The sequence below is a fragment of the Chroicocephalus ridibundus genome, chromosome 16, assembly GCF_963924245.1.
Source record: "Chroicocephalus ridibundus chromosome 16, bChrRid1.1, whole genome shotgun sequence".
Classification (NCBI taxonomy): Eukaryota; Metazoa; Chordata; class Aves; order Charadriiformes; family Laridae; genus Chroicocephalus; species Chroicocephalus ridibundus.
The window spans coordinates 8,867,969-8,878,197 of NC_086299.1; positions in this window are offsets into that span (position 1 = coordinate 8,867,969).

Sequence of the window (10,229 nt, forward strand, 5' to 3'; positions counted from 1 at the left end):
AGCTCGCCAAGCACTCGGGCAGGAAAATGGCACTAAGGGAGGGAAAAGAGAGAGCAAGGGAGAGTAAGTGGGACTGTCCGGGAGGGAGGAGAGCAGCCGCGGCACCCGAGTAAATCAAACAGAAGATGATGGAGGGCAGTAATCTCAAGGCACACTACTGAATCCCAGCCAACAACCTCGGCCGTTCCCGATTTAATCCTCCTCTCCTTCCACTGTTCCCACCAGGAGCTGCCCACTGGGGTTGGGGGATGCATCCAGGGGGATGTAGCCCCACATGATCAGGAAATGCAGGAGCATATCCAGCTCAGCTGCTCCGGCACAGGAATCCTCCGTGAGCCCACGGGAAGCTGTCACACACCAGGATGCTCCAAGCCATGCTAACAGGGCTTGTAAAGTCAGAAGCTGGCAAGAGTTCACCTGCTACAGGGAGAGATAATGAAGGTCGTCTTGCTGCCAAGATGTGGCAGAGGCCATCAAGATATCGGGAAGTGATTAAATGCCAGGCGGGGGAAGAAGGAGGGGGGATTATTTTGCCTCAGGGAAGAAAGCAAGCAAGAAATAACAAGGGGAAGATGTTCTCTACCAGCTAGGCACAACGGCAATTCATTATGGGGTTGCCAGAGAAGTGAATTCAGGCTCCAGGGGAGTGACTTCAGCCTGGCAGCTCTCTTGGCTACGGAGACTTACAGCAGACCACAGTTGAGATCCAAGCCCCCCGCCTCTCCTGTACCAGGAGACTGGGGACATGTCTCCCATGGGAGCTCCTCCGCCAGCGGGGATTTCTGCATCACCCAGGCCAGCACAAGCATTAAGAGACCCTTGGTGGAATGTAGAGCCTGTGATTGTCCTGTATAAAGCACACCAGATTTGCACCTCTCCTGCAGCTCCAGCCCAGCTCAGAAGAGCCCTGCACCAGCCCTGCCTGCTATGCCAGCTGCAAAACCTGCCCCACAAGGACAGGGAGGGCTTGGAGAGCTCTTCCGGGCTGCTTCCCGCTCCAAGGCTCTTGGGATGGAGCTGGGAGGCAGCCGGCTGCTCCACACAGATTGTGTCACCAACGCCATCAAGTGACTGCAGCATAGAAAGGGGATGGCGGGGAGGCTGGCATGGAGGAGAGCAGTGGGAGAGCTGGCGTCTCTCTCCTGTGCCCCCCAGCAACCCACTGCCAGCCCCCCCAGCTGCTCCCCATCCTGCCTTTGCTGCTCCGGGACCTGCACTCGGTCCCCATCCAGGTGGTGGGGCTGGACCCTCAGGACGGGAGCTGGCAGGATCCTACATCCCAAAAATGTGCTGCCGCACAGGGCATCCCTGCATCCACCCCATGCTCAGCGTGTCCCCTCACTGCCACCAAACTGACCTGCCTCCTGTGCACAGCAGGCGTGAGGCCACCCCACAGACCTGGCCAGACGCCTCCTGACCCACGGCCTCACGCTGCCTTTGGCATCCCAGGAGGAGAAGGGGAAACCATTAGAGAATCCCTTCAGCCAGCTCGCTGCATCACCGAAAATACCCCACACCCGTAATCCCATCAGTTAGGGAGCAGCTCAGGGCTGGGGACAAAAATCATCCCTTGGCCAGCCACACTCAAGACCTGGCACAGGATCCTATATGTTTTTCCTTTCTTTTTCTTTTTTTCCCCTCACTTTTTAAACACTCTTTCCTTAACAATCTGCCCCTCTTCATGGCCACGGAGGAGGGAGCGATGCTAGTAATGTGCTTGCCCTGCTCCAGGCTAATACCCCCAGCCAATTTCTGTGCATGATTTGTGGAGAAGGGACTGATGCTGCACCGACGTCTGTGGACCGTCCCGGTGACGTGCAGAGTGCGCAGGGCTCTGCTTCACTGCGATGCGCAGGCTCTCCTGCAGCTTGCACCAGCCGCTCCACCTGGCTGCAGGCGCCTGCCCCAACACACCGGGTGAGGCTCAGGGCTGGATTTTAAAGGACTGGGTTGGAAAGGGCATTTATGTGGCCAAAAAAGGGGTGCAATGCCTGGAGTGCTGCTCAGAGCTGCCTGGGTGCCCCATAGCACCTCTAAACACTGATGTGCCCTCAAAAAAATCTGGCTTTTGAGCATGTATAGTAAAAACGGAGGCAGAATAATGCTCTTCTAAGGTGTATTTCTGTGCAGTGAATAGAACAGAGCAAACTGAATGCTGTAGACATGAGCATGCAGCTTGGCTTCTGCACAGCTCCCAAAAGCAGGTTAGGGTCCCAGCAGTGACACCACCACAGGGTCCCTGGCACCCACAGCCAACAAGCCAGTAAGACCCAAACCAGACTTGGCAGCTGGGATAAAACCTGTGCTGCCTGCAGCACGTCCCCACCTGGCCCTCATGGCTGAAGGGCAGATGTCCAGAGGCAGCCCTGGTTCCTTTTGTCCCCCAAGACACAAACACAGCCACGCGAAGCCCAGCCCTGGTGCCACACATTGCAATGGACGCTTTTTTGGGCTCCTGAATCGCTGCACTGCCCTGCTGTGACCTCTTCCCAGCCCCACATGGGTTCCCTTGGAAATCTCACCCCCAAGGTCCAAGCCAGACCTGGGTCCTATCCACGCTGCTCAGAGGGGGACTGTTTTTCTGCAGCTGGGTAAAATATTCCTTCCGCTTCATCTGTATCAATCAACACTGACATCCAGTGGCTTGTCAGGATGATTACAGCCGGCGTGCCTTGGTGGGATGTGCAGATTTACAGCTCTGGAGGGACCTCCCTGGCTGGTGGCGGGGTGCCTCTTGCACCACAACCCTGGGAGCTGCTGGGCCACCACCACGGGGGAGCAAACTCCCCCCCGTTCGCAAAACCAAGGCAGGAGAAGCCCTGCACTTCTCAAACTTTTGGGGCTCTCAAGCAGAACCAGGCTTCGGTATTTCCCCTGGCTTGGCAAAGGTGGTATGGCTTGGGGGCACACTGCTGGTGGACCCCTGACTTTGCCTTCCTGACCCCCATCAGCTGCAGGTCATGTCTAAGACGTGCAGGACCCCTCCAATTACTCTCCCCCAAAAGCACGAGACTCAAACCTTGCCAGGGGACGGGGATCAACCCCCTAAAATATTTCTAGGAAGCAATAGGAGCAAACTGTCTGAACCAGCACGCGCAGCACTCTCCTCTCCGAGCCCTTGCACAGGGTAGGGAGGGGAGGCTTTGCTGGTTGACCAGCAGCACCTCCTGGAAGAGACGCGGATCCACCATGGCAGACCTGTGGGAACCTCTCATGAAAAGCTCCAGGAGCCGTTCGCCCATCTCAAGCCTCCCTTCACCTCGAAATGCTAGCATGGGATATCCCAGCTCCTGAGAAAACCAGCAAAGCAGCTTCACCCCGGAGCTGCGACAGGTCCTCTGCGGGGTACCTGGTACCCCACTGCCGAAGTGGTGACAAAGATTTCCGGCCAGACGCACGCATCCCTTTGGGAGCCGGACAGTGCTGCCCCAAGGGGCACCCCAAGGCCTCGGATATGGACATTGTGGAAGGTGGGGGAAAGCATGCTGCTCCAGCCAGCACCCGGCTGAGAGGGGCACCCAGCAAGCAGGGTCCCCCTTCCCAGGGTGATGCAGCGCCAGGTTGAGATGTGACTGACAGCCCCCGCAGAGCCAGATTTTGGGGACTGTCAATCATCCCCCTAGCAGGTCTCTTGGGCCATCGGTCTTGCCCCAGAGCTGGATCTCAAGGACTGTGATTCATGTCCCAAGCCCTGTTTCTAGAGCCGTCAATCACGTCCCTGTGCAGACAGCATTTTTGATACGGGTTTAGTTAACCCCTGCCTCACTGGGCTTGCTGCTGCACCAGTGCTCGGAAGATCTCTGGGCTGAGCCAGAGAGGGAGGTTTTAGAGATCTTTGAGATCTTTGGCTGGGCTAACACCCTGAGGCAGCCAGCCCCATGCGTGGGATGCATCCAGACCCAAGGATGGTGGGCCCCCAGGAGCAGCACAGCCCTTCTCCATCCACCCCTGCCCTGCCTCATCCAAGCATGGCAATGCAAGACGGGTCCTTGATGCTTTGACCCTTACCAGGGACAGGGGGAATCAGAGTCCCCCCCTCACCCTGCCAAGGTCAGTCGTCTCTTCCCCCAGACCACTGTGTCCACAGCTGGGATATCCCACCTAGCTGCCCAGGAGAGCAAAAGCCCGTCACCCCCAGCATCATCCCCCCCATCCAGTCTCCTTTGCTTTGCCTGCAGGGAGATGAAGACAGTCACTACAAATGTCTGTACGATTTTGGGGAGGGGAGGGATGCTCAGGGGCTCACCATCCAGCTGGGAAAAGGCAAGGCAGGGAAGCAGCAGCTTGCAAAGTGTGGGCTTGTGCCTGCAGAAATATTATGACAAGGGATCTCTTCACAGAGCGGCTTTGTGCTGAGATTGTGCACAGCCTTGCTTGGGAAGTAACAGCCCGCACACACACACATACACACACACACACACACACAGACCCCTGCAGAGCACACACAGCCCAGCCTGCTAAAAAGGTGCAGGAGCAACTGGAGAGTAGCCACTGCTTTTCTTACCTTTCCTGGAAGAAGAGAGAGGAGGAGGAAGAGGAGGAGGAGGAAGGGGATGGGGGGTTGGAGCAACTTCACCCACTCCTGCCAGCCCCTGCAAGTGCCCTCAGCCGGGCTTGTGGGGGCAGGAAGGGCAGAAGAAATCCCGAAGGCAGCAGGCACGGCTTCAGACTGCTTTTGTCTCTGAAAGACACGGAGAGACGGAGATAAGGAGAGAGAGAAAAAGGGAGGGAGAGAGGGAGAGAGAGCAAGCGCCAGGGCTTGGGGTGGGGGGAGCGCTGCACAACAGCCACCTCAGCAACCTGTGGCATTCGTCCCCCCCAGACCCTCCCCGGGGCCCTCTCCATCGGACAGGGATGCTGGGGCTGCCAGGGATGCAGGGTGGTCCATGGGGGTGCGGGATGGGGAAGGGGCTTACCTAACTGCCTGCAGCAACATGTGCCCCTGTGGCGAAGCTCTGCCCAGGAGCCGGGGAGGGTTTTTTTTCGCTTCCCGGAGCGAACACCCAGCTTCCCACTGGCAGCCAGCTGATGAGCGCACACTTTCCGGAGCTGTTTGGGTGACCATCATTAAGTGGAGCCATTTGTTTTGTCAGGGAGGTAACCATGACAATCACCCTGTACACACACCGCTGCCTTCTCTGCGCCTCCTCCCCTCCTGCTCCGGGGGGCTGCAGGGGAAGGGGCAAAGCCCACCCAGAGCAGAGGAGATGCCCTTGAGATGGTCAAGTTGACAGAGAAAGAGGGATGCAAACTCGTCTTATCGATCACCACGACTTGCCTCCCTGGGGTGAGATTTTCCACAGCAGCTGCTGGGAGGAGAAAACCACCCCTTTTTCCCATCACCTTTCACTTCTGTCCTTCCCTTGGTCTTTTAAAAAAAATTAAAGCTTCCTACAGCGCCCCAAAATCAGGTGTTCTGCAGCCCTAGGCCAGATCTCCCCTCTTCCCCCCCCTTGCTGTTGTCACCATCCCTGCCTCTGCTCATCCACCCTTTCCTCCCCAGGCACATCCCAAAGCCCCTCACTGAGCAGCCTCCCGGCCATGGGGCACACCGGGGGGCTGAAGAGGACCCTTCCCACAGGAAAAGGGGAGCGACACTGTAAAGGCAGGATGTGCTTGTGTGGGATACAGTCCCTGCCCTGAGCAGCTCATACTTAAATGCAGGAAAAACGACCTGGAGATAAAAGGGGAAACTGAGGCAGCAGGACTGGCTCGGATGCTGTCCCGGAGCAGAGCGGGACACTGAGCCTGGGTCAGAGCACGCAGAGGGGTAAAGCTCCTCCTTGCTGCTACCAAAATTCGTTGATAATGGCACTGCTGCCGACAGGCAGCTCACTAGCACTGAGAATATCACCATCTCCCTTGAGCTGGAAAGCTCTCCAGCACAGCCGTGATCTGCAGGAGGACAGATCCTGCGCAGATCCCTCATCTTGTCCTACACAGAGACACCGATCCACCTGCAGATCTGTCTGGTTTGAGAGTCCCACCACAGACCTGTCCCTGGCAGTAAATTCACTGCCGCTGGCAGTCCAAGCCCCTAAACTCACCCACAACCCCCCGTCTCCCTTTCCGCTGCATTCACATGAACCCGGAGCACCTTCTTTCTCCCCCTTGTCACAAAGCATTGTAGGAAGACTGGGGTGACCAGATATATGACGTCCCTAATGAGCCATCTTGTCTTCACCGAGAAGGACGTGCTTTAGGGGAAATGACAAGAAACTCTGCAAGCAGATGCCGGGTCGAGAGTCTTCTCCCTAATCCCAACTCCCAGAGGCTGACTTAAGGCCTGAAGCTTGAGAATTTATGGTTCTTGCTAGACAAATAAGTCAGCCACAGAGAAACCCACGTCCCATGTTTCCAGCGCCTGTTAAAATGTTTGCTTACTATGGCTTTTGGCTCTTACGAAGAAAATAACATATGTCAGGAAAAATCCTGGGATTCATACCAACAAATCTGGTAGCTGCGGCATATTTATTTATAAAACAGAGCAGCATCCAACATGGAGGCTGAGGCAGATGTGAGACCTTGGGAGAAGACAGAGTTGTTTTGGGGGAACTGGTATTTAGTGCTGGGCACAACACAACGTTCAAAAGTGCTGCCACGTCCCAAAGCAGCTCACAGGGACCTTCGACCGGCGTTCGTTCCTCCTCATCCTCTCCATGCCTAGGAAACCCCACCATCGATAAGGGCCACCTTCTCCCACAGAGAACTCAGACGGGCTGCATCGGCGCGTAAATGAGACAAAATTTGGGGGAGGACAAGCTAAAAATAGACACTGAGCTCAGCAGAAGTCCCGTCTCTTAGATTGCGGCTTACCCAGCCAGGGTCAGATAACAGCCGGTGGACGGCAGCGCCTCTAAACACCAAGGCACTGCAGAGGAGTATTTCCAGTCCCGTTTCATGCCTGGGACCAGCCCAGGTGAGTTGTGGGACCAGCTCAAGGGCATCCAGTGGCCAAGCAGAGGACAGGCTTTCCTGACTCGTTCTTCAGCTCACTCACGCTTCAGAATTACACGAGTATGCAAGCGCAAGGCTCTCCTGTTTGCAGACTTCAAACACAGCCTGAGTCAGTGGGCTGTGAGGTCTGGGCACGATGAAAAAGAATAAATAAAAAAAAAAAACCCAAAAAAACAGAAAAAAAAAAAAAACAACAATAGAAACCAAGTCTCCTGCTAGAAGGAGAGCAATAAGCACTTCTCATTATCCCTATGCAATGGCTCTGTATGTAAATGCAATTTTCCTCATCCTGGAATGCTCTGGAAAAAAAAATAAACCACCCTGTTGGTAGATGGTGATGATAAAAAGAGATAACACAGGGCTCAGCAGGGACTGCCGCCTCCTCTGAGCGAGTGTGTGCACGGACAAGGAGCCTCCAGTCTGTCTGGTGGGTAAGGACCATAGCGAATTCCAATGAAATTCCACAGTGCAACATCTGCCCTCCCGAAATCTCCAGTTCCAGCACAGCCGAAGTCCAGTGATGAAGGGAATTAAGCATTTATTTAATGTTAAATTAATCTGAATATTTATTTTGTATTTAACAATTTGACAGCAGAGTCCCTAGCAAAATCAAGGACGCTGTACGGGTGGCTGAGGACACATGCCAGGAACCCACTCCTGCCCCAGAGGCTGATGGAGAAAAGTCTTTCTTCTCATACAGAAGACACAACACAAACACCCACGATCGCGCCTCGCCAACAGTCCCCAGAGACTTGAAAATCCCAATAAATTATTGCAGCTAAGGCAGAGGATTAGAAAGGAGGGCTTGGGAAGATCTGCCTCCAGCTAACGTTGCCTAACCACAGGCAGTTCTCCTTTCCCATGCCTCAATTTTCCCACCTCTAAAATGGGGCTAATTCCAAGTCCAGCTCTTTACCAGAGGTGTGTGTCTCTGCAAGAAAACATTACACTGGGATGGATGGATGAGTATCCCTTTCTTTCTGCAGCTTAAGTGCCCAGCGGCCTCTGGGACTTCCCATGCTGCTTTTTATTTTTATCCTAATTAATTAATTAATGTCTCAGACTTGCTTTCGGCTGCCTGCTCCGTTCCCATTGAAAATCTCCTCGCGTTCAGCTCCTGTGTCCAGCATCCTCCTGGGCGCTGCGATGAGTTGCCATGGAAAAAAGCCATGATGTCACCTCTACAAATAAAACTGCCAGACCCCAAAGTTCATGTGTGCGGCTGCAGGAGAAACTCGACATGCAGAGGGGACACGGGGCTCTCGCCTCTGATTTAGGTGGACAGGGGAAAAGCATCTAACAACAACACTTGATAATTACAGGTTTTAGTTGGAAGAAAAAAAAAAATATATCAGAGAGGTGTTTGAAAAGGAATAGCAAAGGGCCCAGTCCCACCTGGGCTAACGCACCAGTATCAGCAAAATTCCATGAGGTGTGGAAAAGATTTCTCCTGCACAGAAAAAAATATCAGCTCAGAGGGAAAGTTTCAGGCTGTGGGAACAAAGTGGCTCTGTGTCTTCACTAAAAGGGAGGGTGAATATCAATACAAGGAAGTAACCATCATCTTGGGAACTTCTGGCTGATGCCTACGGGTTTGGCCATTTTACTAGTGCATATATTAGCCACCTATAATAAAAATACAAATTAAGACCCTCCTTGAGGGCCACTCCTTCCACGCAAGGTTGAAGGAAGCACAAACACTGCACAGGGAATGGCAGCCCAGCAAGGAAATCCCCCAGGCTCTTCCCACACTTCTTTCCTTTCTACTTTCCCTTTTTCTTGCCTTTATTCCAGGAGCTTTAAAGAACAGGTTTGATATCGGGTCTTAGCCAGCTCCTGCCCTATAGTGAGAGACAGGACATAAATGAGTTTTCCATGTTCCTGCCACTTCTACACCTCTGTGACTCATTCTACAACCTTGTTTTTCACCTACATCTCTATTTCAGAGCCAGAAAGAGCTGTGGTTCCCCCGCAAATGTCACAGCCACCGTGTGACTTCCCCTCAGCTCCCAAAGGACTCCATTACACGTGAAACCCCCTCTCACACCACAGAGGGGACCGGACCCCACAGCAGGCAGAGAGGCAGGCCCTGGACCCCAGTCCCACACCATACAAGGGGCCCGGACCCACACCAGACAGCAAAGCAGGTCCTAACCCCCAGCCCCACACCATGCAGGGGGCCTGGACCCATACCAGGCAGCGAGACAGGCCCTGGCCCCCAGCCCCACACCATACAGGGGCTAAGCCCCACACCAAGGCCAGGCCTGACCCCCAGCTCCACACCACACAGGGTCCAGGCCCCAGCCCCACAACATACAAGGGCTAGGCCCCACACCACACAGCATGGCAAGGCCCCAGTCTCCAGCCCCACACCATACAGGGTCCAGGCGCCACACCACGCAGTGAGGCAGGCCCCGACCCCATGCCCCACACCACACAGGGGGCCAGGCCTCAGCCTCATACCATACAGGGCCCTGACCCCCAGCCCCAGACCATACAGGGGGCCAGACTCCACAGCAGGCACCAAGGCAGGCACTGACCCCCAGCCCCACAACATACAAGAGGCCTAGATTCCCACCCCACACCATACAAGAGGCCAGGCCCCACAGCAAGCAGCAAGGCAGGCCCTAACCTCCAGCCCCATACCATACAGGGGACCAGGTCCCACAGCAGGCACTGACCCCCAGCCCCACCATACAAGGGGCCTAGACTCCCACCCCATACCATACAGGGGTCCAGGCCCCACACCACTTAGCATAGCAAGGCCCCGACCCCCAGACCCACACCATACAGGGGACCAGGTCCCACAGCAGGCACTGACCCCCAGCCCCACCATACAAGGGGCCTAGACTCCCACCCCATACCATACAGGGGTCTAGGCCCCACACCACATAGCATAGCAAGGCCCCGACCCCCAGCCCCACACCATACAGGGGACCAGGCCCCAACCTCACGCGATGCAAGGAACCAGGCCCCACACCACACAGCACGGCAAGACCCCGATCCCCAGCCCCACACCATACGGGATCCCCAGCCCCACACCACGCAGCACAGCAAGGCCCTAACACCCAGCCCCACACCAAGACTAGGTCCGACTCCGAGCACCCCTCGGCCCACCCCACTATGTGACACCGACCCCCCCCCCCCCTAGCCCTTTCCGTCCCCCCTTTATTATCACCCCCGCCGGGAGAGGGAAGGGGGGGGCGGAACGCGGCGCTCCCGGAACGCCGCCGCCGCCGCCGCGGTTGCGGCCGGTCCGTAGCCGGGGGCCG